The 26092-nt window shown below is 40.9% G+C and overlaps 2 protein-coding genes across 9 annotated transcripts in view; one reads left to right on the forward strand and one right to left on the reverse strand.

The window, feature by feature from the left end:
• COL9A1 (collagen type IX alpha 1 chain) overlaps positions 1 to 3941 on the reverse strand; it is a 236842-nt gene extending 232901 nt beyond the window's left edge. Inside the window, exon 1 of the mRNA XM_075202592.1 lies at positions 3858 to 3941. The gene's annotated coding sequence lies outside the window, so the exon portion shown is untranslated. The remainder of the gene's footprint in view (positions 1 to 3857) is intronic.
• FAM135A (family with sequence similarity 135 member A) overlaps positions 3881 to 26092 on the forward strand; it is a 107302-nt gene continuing 85090 nt past the window's right edge. For 6 of the 8 annotated variants that reach the window (XM_075202583.1, XM_075202589.1, XM_075202588.1 and 3 more), the window contains exon 1: positions 3881 to 3997. The gene's annotated coding sequence lies outside the window, so the exon portion shown is untranslated. The remainder of the gene's footprint in view (positions 3998 to 26092) is intronic. The other 2 variants (XM_075202584.1, XM_075202587.1) reach the window with 2 other exon arrangements.

The following is a 26092-nucleotide window of genomic DNA, read 5'->3' on the forward strand; positions in this document are numbered from 1 at the left end:
CCGAGGGTGGTCACTCTTTTAAAGTCAGAGGAATACATTCTGGCCACCGTGCTCGATCCTCGGTTTAAAGCGTATGTTGTGTCTCTGTTTCCGGCGGACACAAGTCTACAGCGGTGCAAAGACGGCGATCAGGAGATTGTCCTCTGAAGAGGACCGTGACATGCCAACAGCTCCTCCTTCATTTTCTCCAACACCTGTGGCTGCGAGAAAAAAGCTCAGTTTTCCTAAAAGAACCGCTGGCGGGGATGCTGAGAACATCTGGTCCGGACTGAAGCACCTGCCAACCATTGCAGACATGTCTACTGTCGCTGCATTGGATGCTGTCACAATTGAAAAAATGGTGGAGGATTACTTTGCTGACACCATCCAAGTAGACATGTCAGACAGTCCTTATTTTTACTGGCAGGAAAAAAAGGCAGTTTGGAAGCCCATGTACAAACTGGCTCTATTTTACCTGCGTTGTCCCCCCTCCAGTGTGTACTCGGAAAGAGTTTTCAGTGCAGCGGGGAACCTGGTCAGTGAGCGGCGAAGGAGGTTGCTTCCGCAAAACGTTGAAAAAATGATGTTCATTAAAATGAATTATCAATTCCTCAATCAAGAACAGCACTGCCCTCCAGATACTACAGAGGGACCTGTGGTTGTGGAGTCCAGCGGGGACGAATTGATAATGTGTGAGGATGAGGAAGTACACACTGAAGGGGGCGAGGAATCAGAGGATGAGGATGAGGATGAGGACGACATCTTGCCTCAGTAGAGCCAGTTTAGTTTGTACAGGGAGAGATGAATTGCTTTTTTGGTGTGGGGGCCCAAACAAACCAATCATTTCAGCCACAGTTTTGTAGGCCCTGTCGCTGAAATGATTGGTTTGTTAAAGTGTGCATGTCCTATTTCAACAACATAAGGGTGGGTGGGAGGGCCCAAAGACAATTCCATCCTGCACCTCTTTTTTTTCTTTGCCAGCTCGTTTTGTGGGGGTCCAAACAAGCCAATCATTTCAGCCACAGTTTGGTAGGCCCTTTCGCTGAAATGATTGGTTTGTTAAAGTGCGCATGTCCTATTTCAACAACATCAGGGTCCCCAAGGACAATTCCATCTTGCAACTCTTTTTTTGGCATTATGTACTCTTTGGGGCCTAGTTTTTCAAACTGCCATCCTGTCTGCCACTGCAGTGCCACTCCTATATAGTCATCCTATGGCAAAGCGGATAACTGCGGCCGTAACAGCTATGTTGATGTTAGACGTGCGTCCGGAGTCCGCCTACTGTGCAGTGGAATTTAGACGGTTGATGGAGGTATTGTGTCCCCGGTACCAAATCCCGTTGAGATTCAACTTCAATAGGCAGTCCAGAAATATTAGTATCAGATATTAAACTACGTTCACTGTTCCTGCAGTGCAGAAATATTAGTATCAGATATTAAACTACGTTCACTGTTCCTGCTACATCAAAAAAGCATGAACCTGCCCTGCCATCAACTAAAACAAGAGGTAGTGACGCGCTTGAACTCCTCCCTCTATATGCTGCAGAGAATGGAGGAGCAGCAAAAGGCCATTTAAGCCTACACAGCCACCGACGATGGGCCACGTGTTTGTGCCGCCCACTTGTGTCGCTTAGCTTAGACATCCAGCTACCTCGGTGCAACCTTTTGGATTAAAAACAATATTGTGAGGTGTGAGGTGTTCAGAATAGACTGGAAATTAGTGGAAATGAATGTTATTGAGGTTAATAATAGTGTAGGAGTGAAAAAAAAAACAAAATATGGATTTTAGCACTTTTTATGGTTTTTAAAAAAAAAATCAGAACCCAAAACCTTTCGTGGGGTGTTTTGGCAAAACAAATCAGAACCCAAAACCTTTCGTGGGGTGTTTTGGCAAAACAAATCAGAACCCAAAACCTCAAGCTAATCAGAACCCAAAACCCAAAACCCCAAAAGTGGCCGGTGCACACCCTAAATATAAATATATATATATATATATATATATATATACACATATTTATTTAGGGGCCCCGGTGCACTGCATTGCCCGGGGGCCCATAATGTAGTTAAGGTGGCCCTGCTCTAGTTGTATCTCATGTATAGTGAGATAGCTTGATTTGCTAACATGAGATTTCATTATTTCATATAAAATCTTAAACTGAGTTAAGAGAGGAGGAGATAGCTAATATTTTAAGGCATTAGAGACTGGTTTTGTTTTCCACTGATTTCCTACCAGTTTCAATGACTTACTTTGCTCAGTCTTGGCATGTAATATAAAGCATATGCCTAATGCTGCACGAATTAATCAATGTATTTACATTTTTAAAATTAGAAGAAAAACATGACACTGGGTTACTTTAAATGAGGGGAAAAGTAACAGTGCAGATGTGAGTTCCTGCACTAATTCTTGCTCTGTAAATGACATTTCGTCTTTTAATACATTTACAATAATATTGCCCTTATTTTTTTGGCAGTATGTTTCTGCAAAAAAAAAAATGCAAACCCTTAAAAAAATAATCATTTTCATCTGAGGTCATACACAAAACAAAGAAATGCCATCTATGCCGCCTAATAAAGTCCCTTTCAAGTTTCAACCAATATCTGTAATGCACACGCATGGGACGTACTAAAAAGAATGACAGTTTCAGTCTGCTAATAGGAATGCCAATAGACTTCTATGATAGCAGAATGAAATTTAGATAAGACCCCTTACCTAAGTGTAATATAATCCCACTGACTGGCGGACCCAAGAAATGTTATTTATTAGAGGCTTTTCATGATGTACCTGTGCAAATTGTAGTAATGTAGTGGGGTACAGATGTGGGGGAGCGCATATGCAAAGGATTTAGCGTGTGGGATTAGGGGATGTGGGAGAACTAGGGTGTTTTTTTGGGAGAAATACAGATTTTTACTGATATTTCTGCATTGACATGGTGTATAAAACAGCTGTCATTCCATAGTAATCGTCCGTCATTCCACATTATGAGACTGGTGTGGTAGGGTACAGGTCAGGTCAGTCAGATCGCTATTAGGGCCGGGGATGCCCAGATGCAATATACTACATTTTCACCAACGGCCGCATCTGATGACATGGGATGTGGCCGCGTCAGCGCTCAGGCAGCTGCATCCCGTGTCATGTGATGCGGCCGCCTGTGTGCCCCCCAGGCTTCCCTCTCCCAGCCCGCGCCTGTACAGGTGTGGGGGAGTGCTTATGCAAAGGGATTAGTGTGTGGGATTAGGGGATGTGGGAGAAATAGGCTTGTTTTTTTGGATAGAAATGCAGGTTTTTACTGATATTTCTGCATTGATATGGCGTATAAAACAGCTGTCATTCCATATGTAAAACATGACCAAGTACCTTAGCAATAAGTGTGTGGAAGATATATTTAATAAGTATAAGATTTTGTAAAATATACATAAAATTTAAATTTGTTATCATAGAAGTCTATTGGCATTCCTTTCAGTATGTCCCCACACGCATGCATTACTGGCGGTTGTGAGTATTAGAGTGCAATCCAAACACTACCTTTGCCATGCTTAGTAGTGTCCATAACCGCTTTATTTTATGTTTTAGTTTCAATGAACACAATTATGCACGCTAAAGCACAATGTATACTGAAACTGAAACAGGTGCAATGACGTACTTGCTTGCAAACACGGAAACGTCATAAATGTTTTTATGACCATGTAGGCTTGTTAATGGGACCCAGTCTGACAGTGTACTCCGAGCTAGGTCGCACTAACAGTACATATGGGCTATACAATAACAGTGTACTGCATCTAATCACCGGTACTGACAGTCAATAATCAGTATAGTGTGTCTGTCACCGTCTTGTGTACACTACTATTCGGGTCATTCTACATGCTGACTTCCCCGCCTACCTCCTGTCATTTAGAGGCGGGGCTTTGCTCTTCTCTCCTCCTCCCCGTGTGGCCGTGGCTTGCCCGGATGGCTGTCCTAATCAAGGCCGAGGCTTTGGCCGGGTCTCAGCAGCTTCTGTCTTCTTTTTCAGTGGCCGCCGGTAAGAGCTGCGTGTTGGGGAGAATTGGAGAACAGGGTGAGGGAGCGGCGGGGGGTGAAGGCCCTGTGCCTCCGACATAGCTGTGCGCATATAATGTGTGCACAGGGTGTGACAGTGTGTGCCCGGTTACATGACCTGCTGTCTGGCGGGGTGGTTTACGTGTGGAAAGGAGAGAGGGGGCGGAGGTAGATGTTGTGACTGGAGAGTGCGTGGAAGCAAGACGGTGGCTGAGGTAGTCTTAGTTATGTGAGAGCTAGTTTGGCTCTAGGGAAAGTGGGTCCCGGCTGTGTGACTGGGAGCTGGGGTATGTCTCCTAGTCTGTGGGAAGTGGGTCCTGGCTGTGTGACTGGGAGCTGGGGTATGTAGTCTGGTCTATGGGAAGTGGGTCCTGGCTGTGGGACTGGGAGCTGGGGTATGTTACCTGGTCTGTAGGAAGGGGGTCCAGGCTGTGTGACTGGGAGCTGGGGTATGTCTCCTGGTCTGTGGGAAGTGGGTCCTGGCTGTGTGACTGGGAGCTGGGGTATGTCTCCTGGTCTGTGGGAAGTGGGTCCTGGCTGTGGGACTGGGAGCTGGGGTATGTAGTCTGGTCTATGGGAAGTGGGTCCTGGCGCTGGGGTATGTTACCTGGTCTGTAGGAAGGGGGTCCAGGCTGTGTGACTGGGAGCTGGGGTATGTTACCTGGTCTGTGGGAAGTGGGTCCCGGCCGGGAGCTGGGGTATGTCGCCTGGTCTGTAGGAAGGGGGTCCAGGCTGTGTGACTGGGATTTGGGGTATGTCGCCTAGTCTGTGGGAAGTGGGTCCAGGCTGTGTGACTGGGAGCTGGGGTATGTCTCCTGGTCTGTGGGAAGTGGGTCCTGGCTGTGTGACTGGGAGCTGGGGTATGTCTCCTGGTCTGTGGGAAGTGGGTCCTGGCTGTGGGACTGGGAGCTGGGGTATGTAGTCTGGTCTATGGGAAGTGGGTCCTGGCGCTGGGGTATGTTACCTGGTCTGTAGGAAGGGGGTCCAGGCTGTGTGACTGGGAGTTGGGGTATGTCGCCTAGTCTGTGGGAAGTGGGTCCAGGCTGTGTTACTGAGAGCTGGGGTATGTTACCTGGTCTGTGGGAAGTGGGTCCCGGCTGGGAGCTGGGGTATGTCGCCTGGTCTGTAGGAAGGGGGTCCAGGCTGTGTGACTGGGATTTGGGGTATGTCGCCTAGTCTGTGGGAAGTGGGTCCAGGCTGTGTGACTGGGAGCTGGGGTATGTCGCCTAGTCTGTGGGAAGGGGGTCCAGGCTGTGTGATTGGGAGCTAGGGTATGTCGCCTGGTCTGTGGGAAGTGGGTCCCCGCTGTGTGACGGGGAGCTGGGGTACATGGTTTGTACTTACGTTGTGGGCCCACTGACAGTGTCTGTCGATGCATATGACTAATTGTATGGGCACTGTGTTTATATAACTGATCATTTTAATTTGAGAGGGGTCTTGAGTTGACTTGATTTTGAGAAGTTAAGAGCATGAGTTTTAGATTTGGGGTTCATGTATGTGTTTATGGCTTAGGCAAGGAGCAATTATGGTAACTTTTGATATGACTTCTGATTGTATGTGTTTTTTTATTTAAGGAACGGCAGTTTAAAAAATATCTGTATAGTATGTAGTAAGGTGAATAGCACTCCCTTTTTTTAATCAGAACATTATAGCTCTGTTTTTATGCTTAACTGGAAGCTACATTTTTAAAGCAATCTCTGCCCGAAATCACTGTGTTAATCTAAATTGACTTGCTAAAGTGCTGATATATGCTAGCATTGTTTTTCATTTTGGGGTCTATTTACAAAGATAAAAAGTCTTATGGCCAATGACTTCGCCTTATCTATCAAGGAGTAAGCACCAGCAAAAGCACTTCTATTGTAACCTGCCCCACTGATAAGATATGTTGGGTTTTATGATAACTTCTTCATGAAAAGCAATTACCACGACAATTTTTCTTTTGGAAACGCCATATCAGGATGGTGGTTATAGAAAAAAAATTAATGAAAAAATTCCTTTATTTTTCCAATATTTTTTTTTTTTTTGCAATTGTTAATAGTTTCACTATATTATCTATTGTTAAACTGTTTATTTCATTCTTCTTTTTTGTTGTTGTTGTTTTTCATTAGTGGAAGTGAAAGCCGAAGTCTGGGCTTTCAGTTCTACTGCACATGTGTGAACTGGCTAGCTGGCTCACTCATCCACATATCTCCCGGTGAAGCGGTAAGTAAAGCCTCACCACTCACGGCCAGTATCGCAGGTGCAGCTGAGTATAAAGTGTTCTCCCCAGAAAATGTTGCCAGCCGGGTGGCACTAAGAAGTAGCCAGGTGGGGGGCAGTTGTAATACTTTCTAATAATATTGAAATATGTTGGAGGTTATAGCCCACACCTGCCAGGACTGGTCAATCAATGGTCTAACACACACTGCTGGCTGTAGTGCTCACATAGTACCTGCTCTAATAGGAGAAACAATGGTTTATTCCATTATAATAGGACTCTGTTTTGGCTCCAAGAGCCAGGTGACAAGTAAAAATAGCCGGATGGAGCACCTGGGAAATAGGTGCTGAGGAGAACACCGGTATGTATCAGCCCTCAGGTGATATTTTATTGATAAATGGTGGTAACATTTTCTATTGCTTCAATAAGTAGTGATAGAAAACCATTGTTTTGCTGCTTTTCACTAAATTCTTTTCACTTGTGTGGAATTCTTGTTATTTCAATGCAATTTAATTTTTTGGAAGCCCAATTATTATAACTTAATTTTTTGGGGTCTTTTAATCATTCCAAATGTTTTTCCATTCAGCACTTCTTATTTGTGTTTGTTATTTGTCACAAATTTTTGTCAAATTAATTTGCATTGGTTTACTGTGAATTGTACTCCTTGAATACTTACTAAAATGGCTCACTGTTACAAATTTGCCCTAAAACTGTAGCAGTCAAACAGACATTGGTGCATTGGGTCTACATATTTTTTCCAGTGTTGTATATTGCGGGTTTTTTCCGATCTGGCCAAGTATTCTAACATTCTTTCAGTTGTTCAATGCATGATATGCACACTTTCTTGATTTTTTGATTATTGAAAACCTTCAATAACAAATACCCTTTTCATTTTAAGTGTTGCACCACATTTGCCGAATAGACACTTTGACACTGGTATGTTTTGTCATTGGTTTGTATTGAATTGATGGGATACGGTCTCATAACTATTGATTAGGCCCATAAAATGGTTACCTGCTAAAACTATGTTGTGGCTGTTTTTCAGTTAAGCTTTGATAGACACAGGCTCAGCTAATCTACTTTGTAGTGTCATTGGTCAACCACATTTTATATGTAATGCAAGTTCAGGATTGTCTGATTTGACACTTAAATCAACTGTTTGGACAAGTTGTTATATGTGGGCTATATATCTATCTATCTCATGGCAAATATGCCTTTTCTGTTAATGTGGGACTTGGGTGGCAGAATTGCAGGAGCAGCAATATCCTCTGTTTCAAAGCCTTGCAAAAGTTTTTTTCACTTATGAATGCCTGCAAGGGGAAAAATATAAAAATGGTAGACTATATATATTTCTTTTCTCCCTCCTTTTTTATTCTGTTTAATGCCATGTACATATTTCAAATGACAGAATTATTTTTCATAGTGACCTTTGCTGTTTCCAAAACAGGAGTCAAGTATAACTGTTTTTGGTTAACGACATTGTTTGTTATAATATTTACTGATAGCAAATTAACAGGGAAAGCTAAATATTTGGTTTATGGCATCATTCTTTGCTGCAACTGAGTATTTAGAAGTGTAGTAGCAATCGCTGGTATAATCCAACTAGTAAACACAGGGGCAGGCTGGGCTGATCCCATAGTGGGCTACTTTGGGCTGGTTCACTGGGCCACCTGCATTTTTTTCCTTTAAAATGTTTCTAATAGGCTGCTGAGTTGAGTATTGCCCCCTGGGCTAAAATTTGCCAGCCCTCCCCTGAGTAAACACTGTATCACAAAGAGATGTAGATATTGAAGTCATTATTTAAGGGCTAAGCAAGCTAAACTTGCGTTTGGGTTTATAGGTATGCAGCTAGTCTGATGCAAATAAAACGTATGTATGTATTTATTGTGTAACCTATGATGTACTGTAGCAAAAATGATATTGTTTATTACCCTTAAGAATACTCAAGAAGCAAAGCAAATCATAAATTATTTTCCGGTAGGCTTATAAAATAAAATGAAACTGAAACTTTCATTTTATCTGAAACTATAAAATGTAATGTTGAAATTTACATTAATTCGGTAATTAGTTGGGCTGATTGTGAAGTAAAGTGAAGTGAAGTTAAATTGACTTGTGTATAGTGAAATGAACTTCAAATATTACAAAGGCAAATTTTCTTGGAAATCGCCGATATGAATGTCACATTTGCACTTGGTATAAGAAGGTAATTACCCATTTGATGGTTAAATTTACCTAAGAGCACATACTGAATATAGATCCTACAATATCATATTTATTAAGAGAAGTTATATGAAAGTAGTAATCTTTACCTTTATACTGTGCTTTTAGTGAATGAAGTAAAAAAGCTAGTTTAATGAGATCCGTCAACCTGATCGTACAAGTCATTTATGGTAAATCTGATGCCTGTTAATACTATCGGCAGATTCCTGCACACACAGACTGATAGCGGCCAACTTCTAAATGCATTTACTAAAGCTGGGTACACACTACAGTTTTCATCCAATAATCGGCTAAATCAGCCGACATACGACCGCTCGTTCAAAAGTCGGGTCAGTGTGTGCAGTGACACGATGGTTGAAAGTCTGCCCAAATGGACGATTGTCGCCTCATTTGGTTGGTCGTACCGTTTAATATTTTCGTTCCAATCTCGTTTCTGCTGTGTAGTGTGTACAAACTTCCGACCGATCCACAACAGTGAGTACGAAATTACATTCATTGCTCACGACAACATGGCTGTAAAAAGTCGCTAAAGGGATGTCCGCTCTTCCCTTTATCGTCCTAAACAAGGCTAGTGTGTATGCAGTCCATGGACCGAGCGATCGGAACATCGATCGCATGTAAAATCGCTCGGCATAAAAAGTTGGTTGAAATTTCTGTAGTGTGTACCCAGCTTAACAATTATATGGCAATGCTTTTTTTGCCACATGCAGGCCAGTGCAATATTGGGCCAATTTTGGTCTCCTTTGTTGAAGATATATGTTTCGTTTATAGATGATACATCTAGGTGGCTTGTAACTTGCTGCAAACCTAGACAACTGTGCAGGTGAAATAATCCGCATCTGGGGGTTTAAAATGGATAAACAAAGTCTGTAACTGCTGTTACACTAGGGAATAAGCAAAGGCTTGCAAGGTTTGTGCAGAGCTGGAATCGCCTGTCTAATTGGTATCCGTTTCCATCAGTAAAACATTAGGCTTTCTATACATTGGCTGCATTGGTAGCATTAAGCTTCTGCAAAATAGTTGGGGCACATTCACACAGGAGCTGAGTAAATGGATAAAAGTGCATGAAAACTCTTACACGCTATAGACACATTTTAGTGATGTTTTCCATGCGCTTTTTCTTGTTGCATTTTTAACAATGCAATCTATCATACTGGTAAAGCATGTTAACATATGAGAAATTGGGCTTGCTCCGTTGTAAAAGTGGCATTAAAAATTCTAGAACGCAGTTGTGGGACCGGCACTACGGACAACTTTTTGTTGTTTTTGTCCTAACCTGTGTTTATTAATATGTGAAAAGCACAAAACGGGGAATAGATGTAAATAAGCCCTTAAAGTTATGGTTGGTTTGCTCAAATTTCTTGAATTAAGCAGTTATTTTCTGGAATTAAGGAAACTAGGAGCAAGTCCTGCTGGGACACAGCAATAATAATGAAGGATTTAGTACAGATTGACTGGTGGGCCAATTTGACAGAATGTGTTCTCTTTATAAAATGAATAAAAAAAAAAAAATCTCAAGTATTTGACCCTATTTAAGGAAGGAAAGGAAGAGGGGTTATATACCCTTTCTATAATAGCCTTTGTATGAGGGGATTCTGTATAACAGGATACACATTCCCTTCCACTTCCTTCCACCTCTATCCTGTGCTCAGATGTCATAACACCAGCTGACTTTAGAATATGAATATATCAGATGCTTGATACCTGGATCTGCAAGGTAACTAGATTTTTGGGTTCAATATAGTACACATTTATTGTACATTTAACATATTTTCACCCATAGTTTTGTTAAAATTAATTAGTAGTAGATTATATTTAGCAGATTCATAGATATCTTTTAGGAAATGTGCTTGTAAGTATTGAAAGAAATTATGAAAACTAATGAAAAGTGATAATTTGCTTGCTGAAGACAAGCTGAATATTCTGATATACACTGCTGTATGACTGTGTTATGGTGACCAGCAGTGGTCGATATAAATATGTCCTGCCCTGATGTCATATTTATTGAATGGTTCAGTGTTGAACTAGAGCACAACGGGTCCTCATGATACTCTATATGGACCCATTGTTGGCTAAAAAACTATTATATATAGCAGAAATGTTTTAGAGAGTAAGTACAAATGTTTAGTTGAAAGAGGTTTGAGTTGTTGCTTTATATAGTAAGAGGTAAATCAGCATCTTTCATGTTTTTCTTCTGTCATGTTAGAGGAGGCTATTAAGGTTTGGGCCTTACCCACTAGTAACTTAATTTACAAGGTTGTGGTGGTGCGAAAGTTCTTGACCAGCCAATGTTGCTTGCATCCACAGTACTGTGGAGTATGCAGCATATATCTAAGGCTGGGTACACACTACATGTTTTTCATCAGATTATTGTGCCAATCACACTGTTAGGTCCTATATTGCATTAGTGTATACGATCATGTTTTATCGTACGAAAGCACATTCTATTGTTTCATTTGATTTTATAAACTGACTAAAAACCTCCTATAAACAATGAAATTATGTCGGGTAAATTCTAAAGTGTGTATGCACTCACAACCAGCAGTGCAGGCAGATCTCTATAGAGTTTAGAGTCACAATTTTTTCAGCAGGTGGTTATGACCGATGAAGAGCACAGTTCTGAAGGTAAATCTTATAAAACGTGTATAGTGTGTACACATAAATCTGCATTCTGATCGGGACTTTCAGTTGTTGGTAAAATTGAAATGTCTGATGCATAACTACTAATAACCTAAAGAACGTGTAAAGAAACATTTATACATGTATTTTTGCGTGTGGTAGAGGGCAGCTCTGTGGCCACCTAATATACTGCAAAGGTCACCTAAATTGTGCAGTGTCTGTCCCGTGAAGTTTATTTGCATATTCTGCAACATAAAACTTGTTTGTTTTGGTGCATTCCTGATCTTAGTCTGCATTCAACAAAGAATGTCCCACTTCATTTAGCTCCTCCCATCAGAAAACGTAAAATAGTGCACCCCACAGGTGGTCATTTTAATGAGCTTAACCATATAAACGAATGCAATCACAAAAAAATAGGTGAATGTCACAAAAGGGGAAGAGACTTGCTTTGTGCTGCAGGACTGCGGTTTTTGCAGATTTATAAATAATTGCATACCCTGGAATAGCGCAGTCAGTGGTCATATTATCATTATGCAGGCTCAATTATATTACCTTTAAATAGAGCAATATCACCACTACTTTTAGATTTATCTAGATCCCTTCATAATGCCATGTAATGTATTTTTACCACCTTTTTGTTTCTTCATGGTAATGTAATGACATTAACAGGTCAATTGAAGAAATAATTGTGAAGCTCTGTTAAGCTTTAAATTGCACAGGAATGCATAGAGCAAACCTGTTATAGAATTCACACATTTATATACAAAAGGATATGCAGCAATTACCAGCGTGTCTATGTGCATAACTCCATAAATGTTTACAGCCAGGTATTTCTATATTATAATGAAAAATCCTTCCTATTCAACTCTTTGGTTGGGGAGTAGAAACAAGATAACAAGTGTGGCTCAGAGTGGAGATCACAGTTGTGAGGTGCATTTGTGTGGATAGTATAGGTGGGAGCAGGGTAAGCTCTAATGAAGAAATGAGTTTTCAGAGAGCGTTTAAAGTTTTGAAGGCTGTGAGAGAGGTAAAGGTGGAGGCTACTTTAATGCCCCCCCTTGGCTGGGGCAAATAGAGTAGGCAGTCTCTCAACTTTGCCACGTGGTCCAGAATGCCGACAGTTGGGCTCAATGAGTCCTGCAGCCAAACAGATGGCAGCATCCATCCACACCTTAGAGTGTAAGCTCATTTGGCCAGGGCCATCTTTACCTTCTGTTTTATGTCATGATGATCTTAATGCACAGCTCTAAGTAAGCTATAAAAATATAGCACTATATAAATATAGCTAATAATAACAGCAATAATAGTTGAGCTCAGTGAGTCCAGCAGATGAAAAGAGATGGTAGTTCAGTAGATCCTAAATCTAGTCTTGTTTAGCTGTGATGTCAATCCTCAGCACTACTGTGTCATTTAACAGTATCCACAAATATTCAATGCTTTGTGAGAATAAGAAAAAGTGTAAGGTAGGGCATAGAGATAATGTGCAGATTACTGTAACTGCCATCCGCATGCCGCCCTGGCTGTTTAACAGCAACTGTTATGGAGCATGTTGTAACCTTCATTCACCTAAACAGCCTCCTTGTTTCACCATTATTCAAGTTGACGCAATACGTTTACTGCGGTCGGTGGCTATAACTTCCATGCACTCCATCATTGTTGGACTCGGGCTGTGACTGACAGTTGCCAGTACTTCTGTATTCAGTTCAAGGTACTTTTAAGTAGCAGGGGAATAGGGGAATGCTTGGTAATGTGGTGAAGTCATGTTGAAGTTACCAGGGATTACCTGTGTGGTGGGCAGTGTAATGCAATCCAGATCGGATCTCCACTTAATCTATTAGATTCAGTATTACCTGGATCTCATAGCAGGGTGCTTGCAAGTTGCTATTCAAGCCAGATGACACCAGATCTAAAAATGTTAGCAAGTCTGATAGCTAACCTCTGCACACTAAGTGTGAAAGCAAAAACAAAAAACCTTTTGTATTTATTTTTATTATTTATTAAGTTATAATAATGTTTGTTAAAATTCTGAAATCTTGATAACCAAGTATGCTAAGTCCACATCATGCATTATTGGGAAGGGGGATTTTCAGTTCAAAGTGAAGTACCGCTGGAGACTCTTTGGCTTTGTGTAGTCTGAAACTTCTGCTCATTTTTGCTCACGCCTCATATGAGCGTTGATTCCTCTACCGTAATACCTGCAAGTGCACAAAGGGATTCTCCAGCTGCACTTTGCGGTTATTGAATTCCCCTTCTTTGGCGCAGATTCAATTATCTGCAAAGTTCCTGAGAACATCGCGGCTGTGCATTTTTTACTGTCACAATGGTCAAAATATCCGTCCATATTTCCTCACACCTCTATGGAGCGCGAGGAAAAATGAGCAAATATTTCTCTAAAATATCAGCCGCAAAGTGTCACCCGGAATGCCCGTGGCTAATTGAATCTGCCTCAATCTGTGCAGTACGACTGTGCAGCAATATGTATATGTTACAATCCATGCTGGTGATCCATAACCTCCCCTGTTTTACCCGACCTAAGTTTCTCATTATTTAATATGGAATGCAAATTGGAAAATGATGCAAGCGGGTCCTACCACACTGCAAATTAAGTGCTGTAACCTATTTCTAACAATTTATTTGTTCTCATGTTCTAAACTGTATTACAAATGAGTCTGATAGGTCACCGCTCATTCATACAAAGTGCTTAATCACAATGCCACATGTTTGGAACCTTACACATGACTTTTAGTTAATCGAGAGAGTGTGTCTTTTAAAACAAAACTGCTCAGTCAGTCACATCATCATTTGTTGTAAAAAAAAAATAGGTCACTATTGCTCCATTGGACACAATAACTAACTGATGACTTATTGCCATGTCTTCCATATATGAAAACTTCATATGAGTTGTAACCCAATTATGGCACACTAGGACCTAATAAAGTGATATTTCCTTAAACAAAAACTTGTTTTAGCATGCACATGATGTGATGTGTTGATTCAACTAGGCTAGGTTGAACTTAGTTTGTGTTTTTATATTTTAATGACCATAGTATACTTAATGAGAAGACCTCAATAAAGACATTAAAATGTTATTGATTTAAAAGAGAATCATGGCTACCATTTCATTTTAACAAATATATCTAAACATGTCTATGCTTTGGCATAAACTTACTACTAGTCGTCATTACAAACAAGGTTATATCTTATAGGAACAACAACTGGCAAAAATCTTGTTACATAAACTAATTATGTGAGAATCAGCAGTTTATATGGTAGTGATTCGTTTAATTTAATGTGCACTTAGTGATTTGGTATGAGCTTGTTTACATTTCATCAAAAATCTTTGGTTCTGGGAACAGTTCTATTTCACAGAACAGAGAGGGAGATTAAGCCCTGTTTGTAATAATTCATTTGGAAATAGAACAACTTGACGTTATAAAAATTATGTTTCTTAAAAAAAAAGCGTGTATCTCTGAAAAGCAAAACCATTACTTTTTGAAATTACTAGGCTTTTGACGTGTGTGTGTGTGTATGTATGTATGTGTATATGTATGTATGTGTGTGTGTGTATATATATATATATATATATATATATATATATATATATATATATATATATATTGTGTGTGTAAATATAATATTGTGTTTCCCTGATAATAAGACACTGTCTTATATTTTTTTGGGCCAAAAAAACAGCATAGCACATTTTCGGGTTAATTATATTAATTAACATTGACGGCAATTTCAATAAACAGGTAAGTGTGAACAAAAAAAAACCTGCCTTTATTCAAAATTGGTCATGTCCTCTCCAACGACATAATAATAAGTGTCCATACCCCGAATTCCGGCCTGCCCCCTCAGTCCTGCTTTTATCCCCATCATGCCCCTCAGTCCTGCTTTTATCCACATCTTGCCCCTCAGTCCTGCTTTATAATCCTTTACTTACTCACAGAAAACATCCAATCACTGTCTCACAGCGCCTCACTGTGAGATAGCGAGGCGCTGCAGCTGTGATTGGATGCCACTGTTACATTTTGAACAGCGGCATCCATTTCATGCGGGGGGGGGCGGGCTTTGGATTGTAGCGCAGGGACCGGGCAAAATGGGCATTTAGCTAGGGCTTATTTTGGACCGTTCTGCGAAAAGTAAGGGTAGGTCTTATTATCGGGGAAACTATATATATATATATATGTATGTATATATGTGTGTTTTTTTTTTTTTAAAACCATATGAATTGTTCCACTATATATAAAATCCACTGTATTAGGAACACTTTCTAGTACAGGGTAGGACCCCCCCCTTTGGCCCCAGTACAGCCTGCATTCCTTGTGACTTCAATTCAACGAGGTGCTGGAAACAATCGTTAGATTGTTATGAGATTCTTGTCCTATTGGCATGATAGCATCAAGCAGTTGCTTTACTTTGAGATCTGGTGATAATGGAGGAGATTGGAGTATATTATACTCATTGTCATATCCGTGGAATCAGTTTGAGATGAAGTGCGCTTTGTGACAAGGTGCATTATCTTGCTGGAAGTAGCCATTAGAAGATGGGTAGACTGTGGCCATAAAGGAATGCACATTGTCAGCAACATTACACAAGTAGGCTGTGGCATTTAAATGATGCTCATTGGTTTTATGGGACATTCCCAACACCATTACACCATCACCAGCCTGCACTGTTGACACGAGACACAGTGGCTCCATGCATTCCTGTTTTTACTCCAACTTCTGACCGTACCATTTGCATGTCACACCAGAAATTGATATTCATCACATTGTATGACGTTTTTCAATACTCAACTGTCCTGTTTTTGTGAGCAGTTTCCTGTTCTTAGCTGACAGGAATGGAACTCGGTGTGGTTTTCTGCTACTGTAGCCCATCCACTTCAAGGTTCGAAGTGCTGTGTGTTCAGCGATGCTCTTCTGCACAACACTTTGTAACATTTGAGTTACCGTCGCATTCCTGTCCTGCCTGGCCATTCTCCTCTGACCTATTATTAACGAGGCATTTTCACCAACAGAGCTACCGTTCATTGGATTTTTTTTGGCTTTGTGCACCATTCTCTCCAAATTCTAGAAGTCTGTGTGTGAGAAAATCTCAGGAGATCAGCAGTTTCTGAGATCCTCAAACCACACCATCTGGCAACAATAATCATTACATGGTCAAAGTTGCTTATATCACAGTTATTCCCCATCCTGATGTTTGGTCTGATTAACAAGTGAACCACTTAGCCATGTTTGCATGGTGTACAGGTGTGCCACAATGTATTTTCAGGTATGAGATCCATTCTCCAGAAACCTGTAATTCAGGAAGTTGCCAGAGAAAAAAGTAAATATTTGCTACTGTCTTGTAAATGTCATACATGTTGAAGTGATCACTGAGCCTTTTCTCCTACAGTGGTTTTAAAGAGCACAGCTAAACCATTTATACCTACTCCAAATTATGCAAAGAAAACCCATATCCCAGATCTAAATGTGTGCATGAATTGGGAAAAAAAACCACAGGAAATTGGGATGCCAAAGTTGCACACAATCTAATCCGGGCCCACTGCTTTTTTGATGACATCATAAAATTGCAGACTCTGTGGACCAATCAAAATTCCAAGTTACAAGGGGCAGATACAGGTGTTTTCTGCTCTAGGAACAAGTACATGGATTTAGGTGCGATTAGTCACTTCTCACAAGGTTACTGAAGGTAGTGACCCTGAGAACTCTGACATTAATAAGGCCGCTTTTTTTTTTTTTTTTATAGAATGGTAATGCAAAAGGAGGAGGTTGTGTGGCTCTACAAAAGAAGGTCTCCATGGGGACTCTTAGTATGATGTATAACTTGTCTAGTCGCCCTGTTAGCAAAACAGAGTATTAAGTGTTATAGGGATGTTTATTATTTGTAGCAAGGATGAGAATTTCAGTTTTTGATTGGAAGATCAAATCTTTTCCACTGTCTAGAAAGCTAAGATTTAAAAATCCAAGTTTTACAAGAATGAAGAGCCTGGTACAGCTTCTATTTCAGTTCCATTCCACATTACAAGTATATTTTATCCTCCCAGTTCTAAATGCATCCATAAAAACTTTCAATTGAATGCTAGACTAGGATGTTCAGGAATACTGTAATGCAGAATCTATTTTGATACCATGTCGAAAGATGAGAGCTTTGCACTGTGGAATCTTTCTAAGAAAAAGGGTGTAGTCATATGACCAGCTGATAGGGGAAGTTTAGTTGCCTTACAAGATTATGGACCCTATAGAGCCAAAATATTGCTTCAATTTGCAGATATTAACACTTATACAAAACTTAAACCATGATTTCAGAGGTCATGACAGATGCATGTAAAGACAAAATCATCTTGGAAACAAAACATATTGGACAATAAAGTATCCTAAGAAGCCATTTATTTATACATTGGCTGTAGAAATAATAGGGTGTCTTGGCAAAGCTGTAAGATTATTGTGCATATTTGGCAAAGTGAACCCTATGTGACCTTTGACTTCCTGTATGTTCTGAGACTTTTTGACCTATATATAGGCCAGCACGGTGGCTTAGTAGTTATCACTTTTGCCTCACAGCACTGGGGTCATGAGTTCAATTCCCGACCATGACCTTACCAGTGTGGAGTTTGTATGTTCTCCCCGTGTTTGCGTGGGTTTTCTCTGGGTGCTCAGGTTTCCTTCCACACTCCAAAAACATACTGGTAGGTTAATCGGCTGCTAGCAAAATTCACCCAAGTCTCTGTCTTTGTGTGTGTCTCTGTCTTTGTGTGTATTAGGGAATTTAGTCTGTAAGCTTCAATGGGGCAGGGACTGATGTGAATTAATTCTCTGTACAGTGCTGCGGAATCAGTGGCGCTATAGTGATGATGATGATAATGAATGATTACTACTTTCATCCACAGGTTGCATTTATTTGACTCCCCATGGTATAGGGCAGTGGTTCCCAAACTTTTGCAGTTCGCAGCACCCTTAGGGGGGTATTCAATTGATGGTGGGATCGCCGAAAATCCCGCACTCAAAGAACATTACCGTTAATACGGTAATTTACTCGCTGGATTTCAGCTCGCAGCTCCCTGAGCCCAGGGAGCTGCGAGCTGAAATCCAGCGAGTAGTTACCGTATTAACGGTAATATTCTTTGAGCGCGGGATTTTCGGCGATCCCGCCGTCAATTGAATATGCCCCTTAGAGTCTCCATAATTTTTTCAAGACACCCCTCCAAAATAATTACCGAGCAGTCCTGTTTTATAAGTAGTCAAAAAAACGTAATAAGTATTTAGGTCAGGACAGAAATACTTTAGTTGTATGCAAAAATAATACACATAAATCCAAGGGAAAAGAATATTTTTATACATTTTTTTTCAATTATATTTGTCGAAGAATAATTTACAGCTAACTCACTCTGTGCCCCCTTCACCCACACACTCTGTGCCCCCTTCACCCACACACTCTGTGCCCTCTCTGCATCTTCGCTATGCCCTCTCTGCATCCCGCCGTGGCCAGGAAGAGGAAAAAAAACCAAAAACAAAAAAAACGTACCAATCCGGCGGCGCCCAGAACCCAGCATCCTCTCCTGCCGCTTCTCACTGAATATGTCAGGCGTGATGACGTCACACCCGACATTCAGTAAGGAGGGAGGAGGATGCTGGGTCCCGGGCGCCGCCAGATTGGTAATTTTGTTTTTTTCCCTCTTCCTGTCCACAGCACCCTTGTGACAGCGCCGCGGCTCCCACAGTTTGGGAACCTAGGGTATAGGGTGTGGATCACATTTCAAGTCATATTAATATTCTATTTTTGATCTGACTGCCGCCTCTAGTGCATCTGTGTGTTTCACCCCCCCCCCCCAGTAATAATTAGATTGGTATACAATTAGTATGCAGAATATATACACTACATGGCCAAAAGTAGGTGGACACCCATTCTAACTAGTGTTTGGCCATTTTAGTCACACTCATTGCTAAGGGGTGCATACATACAATCAATCATACAGCTATTCAATATCCATAGTCAAACATTAGCAGTATAATAGGTCGTACTGACTTTCAACGCAGCACTGTTATAGGATGTCACTTTTTTCCAAAAAGTCAGTTTGTCAAATTCCTGCCCTATTAAAGCTGCTCCAAATTATAAGTGCTGATATGATGTGAAAATGTCTAGGAGCAGATAGCATTTCACCCGCAAAGCAGTAGGCTATACACACTCACAGGATGGGACCGCCTAGTGCTGAAGAGTGTAGCTCGTAAAAATCAACTCTGTTGCAACTCTCACTACTGAGTTCCAGACTGCCTCTAGAAGCAACATCTGCACAAGAACTGTTCGTTGGAATTGGGTTTCCATGCTGAGCAGCCACACACAAGCCTCAGATCACCATATGCAATGGTAAATATTGACTGGTGTGGTATAAAGCACATTGCCATTGGACTCTATAGCAATGGAAATGGGTTCTCTGGGGTGATGAATCACGCTTCAGCATCTGACAGTCTGATAACAAATCTGGGTTTAACGGATACCAGGAGAATGCATCTACACAAATGCATATTGCAATCTGAAATTTTGGTGGAGGAGGAATAGTGACCTGGACAGGTTTTCATGATGTGTCCTGGAGCCCTTAGTCCCAGTGACGGAAAATATTAATGCGACATCATACACTGACATTCTAGAGAATTGTGTGATTCCATCTTTTGTGGCAACGGTTTTGGAAAGGCTCTTTCCTATCTCTGTATGACACTGCTCCTGTGCACAAAATGAGGTCCGTTAAAGAATTATTGTGGAGAACATGACTGGGCTGCATAGAGCCCAGACCTCAAACCCATCAAGCACCTTTTGGGATCAATTGGAATGCCGACTGCGAGCCAGGCCTTATTGCCTAACATCTGTGCCCACCTCACTAATGCTCTTATGGCTGAATGGATGCAATTCCCCGCAGTTGTTTTCCAAAATCTAATCAAAGGCCTTCCCAAAAGAATGGAGGCTGTTTAGCAGCAAAAGGGAGGGGGGGCCAGCTCCATATTAATACCCATGGTTTTGGAATGAGATATTCAGGTGTCCACATACTTTAAGCCATGTAGGATATCCATAACATTCTATAGATTCCAGCATAACCAGGTATGACTGGTATGTCTGTTGATATATAATTATAACACATCCTCCTAGTATAATGGCTCGGCTATGGTAGACTGTGTGGTTAAAAGTCGCAAAGGCTGCTGAAGAAAAAAAGACTCCATTGTGGAGGCTTTCGGGCAGCACGGTGGATTAGTGGTTAGCACTTCTGCCTCAGTACTGGGATCATGAGTTCGATTCCCAACCATGGCCTTATCTGTGTGGAGTCTGTATGGCTTGTGTGTGTTCATTAACTGGGCATATAGCTTAAAAGCAATATATTTCAAAGGAAAAGTCCTCTTCTAGTGTAATTAAGGTACACCTTGTAATGTATAGTACTGTTACTCCATGTGGTTCAAAAAGTTGCTTTGTTTCTATTTTCACATTACCCAGAAACATTAACACACTATGGGGGGAATTCAATTAGCCGCGTTAGCTGAAAAAATAACTCTGCTTGCGCACTATTACCGTAAGTGCGCTTAAATACTGTTATTACGATAGTTTTAACGCCGGCTTTGGAGCTGTGAGCAGAAAGCCGGGTTAATATTACTGTAATAACGGTAATAAATTTAATGCGGCGGTACTTCGGAGGGGTTTGATTCCCCCCTCCCCCCTATGTTGTAGTTACTTTGAGGGGGAATTCAATTCCCCCCAAAGAAAAGAAAGCCGGCATTGGAACTACCGTAATAACGGTAATTACATGCTCTATTACTATATTACCTTAATAACGGTAATAGTTTTAGCGCTGCGGTACTTCGGGGGGGGGGATTTGAATTCCCCCCGAGAGTTACCGTTTTACTCTTATGGTGAGACATGGCTGTAACTTTCTTCAATAGCAAACTGCATTTTCACTATTGTGCCTCTTTTTGGCTAGTACTTTTTGTCATTAATATATTTGCTATTAGATGTGTGGTTAGAAGTATATGCACTCATTGATCACTCTAAATGCGCACCTAGCATCCACTACCAATGCATCCTGTAATCCTTTTGATTATTACATTTTTATTTTATTTTTTTAAACCAGCGCTAGTGAGAGTTAATTGTCCAACCCGAAGCAAGAGTTAATCGATCTAGCACAACTTTTTAATCTTTGCAAGATATATCCGCTGTAATGGGCTGACATGTTCCCAGATTTTAATGATACATACAAACATGTTTTGTACCATTATGTAACAGTGACTTTTGGGATATATATTGCTACCAGAATTGTCCTCTGCATACTTTAAGCAGTGTCGCAGCATGGGCAACTGAAATAACCAAAATAACCACAGAAAGGCAGTTACACTATGGGATGTAATTTATGTTTTGCTTATGATTATGAAGTTTCTCTGGTTTATCTTTTTCATGTAAATGAGAATTGGATTTCTACCATTTCATTTTTATCATGTTTTATTTTATGACCTGGTTTGTTAGGATGCATTTGATCTATATATTTTCATTAAATATACACCAATCACTCGTATACATATGTACTTTTTCAAAATTCTGCTGCGATTAGGCAGGTTTTTTTTTATTGTCACTTATCAATACAATAGAAAGTCAATTATTGCCGCAATTTATTAATAACCTATAGTTGGGGTAGCTGAGTAAAACGCAGGTGCCTGACATATTTGCTAGGCCAGTCTCTGTGTGTGACATGGCTAGCTGGTTCTCGCATGTGCAGTAAAGCTGAAAGCCCTGGCTTGGTCTTTCAGTTCTGCTAATTGAAAAACAAAATAGCGAAAAATATTGTATGAAAAATATATAATTTAAACACTATTGACCAGTGGAAAAATGCTTTATTCAGATAAAGTTTTTCTGGTTTTTTTTTTCTTCATTATCTTCCATCCTGCGTTAACCGGAGAAGGTTTTCAGTAATTCTTGTACCACAACATTCCTTGTTGAATAGGCTTCTGTATAGATATATACCACCATCGCTTCACCGCCCGCTATTAATCGGCTCTGGTGCGCCTTCACCCCTACATCTGGTGATGAAGTTCGCTCCTTTATTCTTTCCTCTCCACCCTCTACCTGTCCTCTTGATCCCATCCCCTCTCACCTCCTTCGCTCTCTCTCTCCTACTGCCTGCTCTCACCTGGCTCACCTTTTCAACTTATCACTTTCCTCTGGCATAGTCCCCTCTTCATTCAAACACGCTCTCATCTCTCCTATCCTCAAGAAAGCCAATCTTGACCCCACCTCCCTTGCGAATTATCGCCCTATCTCTCTTCTCCCCTATGCCTCCAAATTACTCGAGCGGATTGTCTGCAGCCGCCTCACCAGACACCTCTCGGTCAACTCCCTCCTTGACCCCCTCCAATCTGGCTATCGCCCCCTCCACTCCACTGAAACTGCCTTGGCGAAAGTTACTAATGATCTACTATCAGCCAAAGCCAAGGGTCACTTCTCCCCACTCATCCTCCTCGACCTCTCCGCGGCCTTCGACACTGTAGACCACCCCCTCCTGCTGCAAACTCTTCTCTCTCTCAGCCTTTCTGGTTCTGTCCATGCCTGGTTCACCTCATACCTTGCTAACCGCTCTTTCTCTGTATCCACGTCTGGTTCTTCCTCCACCCCCTCTGTTGGGAGTCCCTCAGGGCTCTGTTCTTGGCCCTTTTACTCTTTTCGCTCTACACTTCCTGCCTTGGCGCTCTCATCTCCTCTTTCGGTCTTCAGTATCGCCTCTATGCTGACGACATTCAACTCTACATATCTTCTCCTGTTCTTTCCTCCTCCCTCGTGTATCTGACTGCCTCTCAGCCATCACCTCCTGGATGTCCTCGCGCTTTCTTAAAATTAACATCTCTAAAACCGAACTCATTGTCTTTCCCCCACCTAGACTCCCTTCCCACCATGACCTCTCTATCGTTGTTAACAACTCCACCATCTCCTCTATCACCCAACTCCGCTGCCTTGGGGTCACTCTTCACTCCTCTCTCTCTTTTGCCCCCCCATATTCAATCCCTCGCCCAACCCTGTCGCTTCCAACTCCGCAACATTGCCCGCATCCGTCCCTTCCTCTCTCAGGATGCCACCAAAACTATCATACACGCACTCATCATCTCCCGCCTTGATAACTGCAATCTCCTCCTTACTGGCCTCTCGCACCCCTCCGCTCTATACTCAATGCGGCTGCTAGACTCATCTTCTTTTCACGCCGCTCCTCCTCTGCCTCTCCTCTCTGCCCCTCCTCTCTGCCTTGCATTACACTGGCTCCCTTTCCCCTACAGAATCCTTTTCAAACTCCTTACCACCACGTACAAGGCTCTCTCTCAGTCTACGGCCCCTTACATCTCTAACCTCCTCTCCATTCACACTCCTGCCCGCTCCCTACGCTCAGCTAATGACCGCCGCCTCTCCTCCACTCTTATTACCACTTCCCACTCCAGAATCCAGGACTTCTCCCGTGCTGCCCCCTTTCACTGAAACGACCTCCCTCGCTCCATCCGTCTCTCTCCTAATCTGTGCTCCTTCAAACGAGCACTCAAAACTCACCTGTTCCTCAAAGCGTACCAACCTTCTACATAACCCCGCATCTCCTCCTAACGTTCTATCCTCTCTCCTCCCGGTCCTTCTCCCCACACTTCAACTTCCTTCAATTGTGTCTGGTTCGTTTCACCCACCCTTAGGATGTAAGCTCGAATGAGCAGGGCCTTCTTCCCTCTTGTCTCCACACCTGTTCTTCTACTCCGCCTCTACTGCATTAACCTGCCTGGAGTTTCTGAAGCATTGGTATTTTTGTTTATTGTTCTGTACTGTCTCACCCTGTATAGTTTACTGTTTGCTTTGTGTACGGCGCAGCGGAAATCTTGTGGCGCCTAACAAATAAATCATAATAATAATCTGGCTGCTATTAATGATTTTATAGTTCTGCAGAGATGTTTTGAAACATCCCTCTGAGCTCTGTTTGCACTTTAAATTCCTTCCCCTCTGTGTCCTGTCCCTCCCTCTCCGCCATCACATGACTTTCTGCACGTCTTCAGTTATACTTGTATACCCTCCAGATAGAATTTTAATAGGAAATAAAGTTTTGTAGGAGAACAGCTAATAGAAAATGCATATCATAAACTTAAAAAGTACATAGATTTAACATTTTTAAATAGCGAACTATGTGGGATTGCTGCTTCAGTATACTTTTTAGCTAAACATGGAAAATAGTTTAACACCGCTGTGGGAATTGTACTTTTTATTAAATGTAAAAAAAAAAAAAAAATTATTTTTTTTTTTACTTTTATTTCGACATATTTCTGTAAACTTTTGCCCAAAAAACTGTCATTGACATTTATCCAATAATAAAAGGAATGAAACTATAATGCTGAGAAACTGTATTCAGCAGAATACAGTTTTTTGAACCGCATTTCCCTATTTGTTTTTAACCCTTTGTTAATAGGGGAAAAAAAAGCAGAAATATCTATTGTAATAACATTTGAGGCAGTCAGCATAAATAGGGCAAAAACCCATTTTAAGACTGCACACCCATGTCAATTAAATTTGAGTCTATAGAAGTAATGCATGTCAGTATAAAATACCACTTTATCGCTTTTTACGTGAGCGAATATATGACATTTACATATCAAAGTGTTCTTATTTAGTTCTGTGTTACCAAAATACTTTTTTAAACGGCGTTTTGGTAAAGAAATATCTAAACTGTGAATACCCTGTCAAAACAAAACTGAGCTTTATTTCTGTTTTTATAACTTTCTAGAATGAGCAACCTAAATGATAAAGATTTGTTTTTCACTATGTAATCCTGCACAATGGTAGGATAATTTGTAATGTTAAATTCATGCTAATAAGCAACATCAACTATATTGATTGAGTGTATTGTGGTTTGCATGGTCCAGTAGTGTTGCGTGATTGTAGATTTTGACACTTGGTTTATTGTTTACCTGCGAGTGACACTAGCTAAGCAATCAAATAATGTGTAATGCCCTGGAATTACCTCTCTTCAGAAGAATAATTTACAATCTTACAACACTTGTAATTTATACAGCACTGTTCAAGTTTCTAGTCTTGTTTCACAGTCTACTTTACCTTGTCAGCTGCATAGATTATAATAATTGTGTTGGCAAATTGACCGTTCCAAGTTCAATCAGAGAAGCTTTAAATACGTTTCCATATTTTTTTTATGACATGTTTCTAGCTGAACTACTCCAGTTGTGTTTTTTTATGAACCATGCATGTATGACTGCTTTATATGATTAGTGCATATGAAATCAGTGCATGTGTGCTCTATATATATATATATATATATATATATATATATATATATATATATATATATATATATATATATATATATATATATATATATATATATATACACACACACAAGTTAACCCGTGCATGATAGTCATGCCTTCTAGTCAAATCAAGCTACTTAAGGTCTTAAAAAGGTTCTTGTCATGCATTTGGGCCTAGCCCAGGCCTCCTCAGGGAAAGATTGTTACTTCCCGACGCAAGCGCTCTTTTTAATGTGTGTTCATGAGGTAAAATTGCCTCACGAAAATGAGTTTGACCCCTCAACTCGTAAATTTAGCCTTTACTACCCCTCCCACGGGGGGAAGGGGGGATGATGGAAGTTAACTGACTTGACTATTCTAATTTTTTTGTCAAATAATGTCAGTATACCAAATTTCAGGACAATTGGATGAGCCCTTTCTGAGAAAATAGTTTTTTACACACACACACACACACACACACACACACACACACACACACACACACAGACACACACTAACGCACGCCTCTATACATGTGTGTTCATGAGGTAAAATTACTCCACGAAAATGAGTTTGAGCCCTACCAAATTTCAGCCCTTTTTGAAATTTTTTTCCCACACACACTAAGAATTTAGTAGGTCAGTGTATAACTCTGCCCAGCAGGTGGCGCTGCGACTTGGTTGTTTTTTTTTCCCACACACACACAGACAGACGCCACTAAGCATTTGTATATTATATATATATATATATATAT

This window comes from Mixophyes fleayi, chromosome 3, assembly GCF_038048845.1.
Source record: "Mixophyes fleayi isolate aMixFle1 chromosome 3, aMixFle1.hap1, whole genome shotgun sequence".
Lineage (NCBI taxonomy): Eukaryota > Metazoa > Chordata > Amphibia > Anura > Limnodynastidae > Mixophyes > Mixophyes fleayi.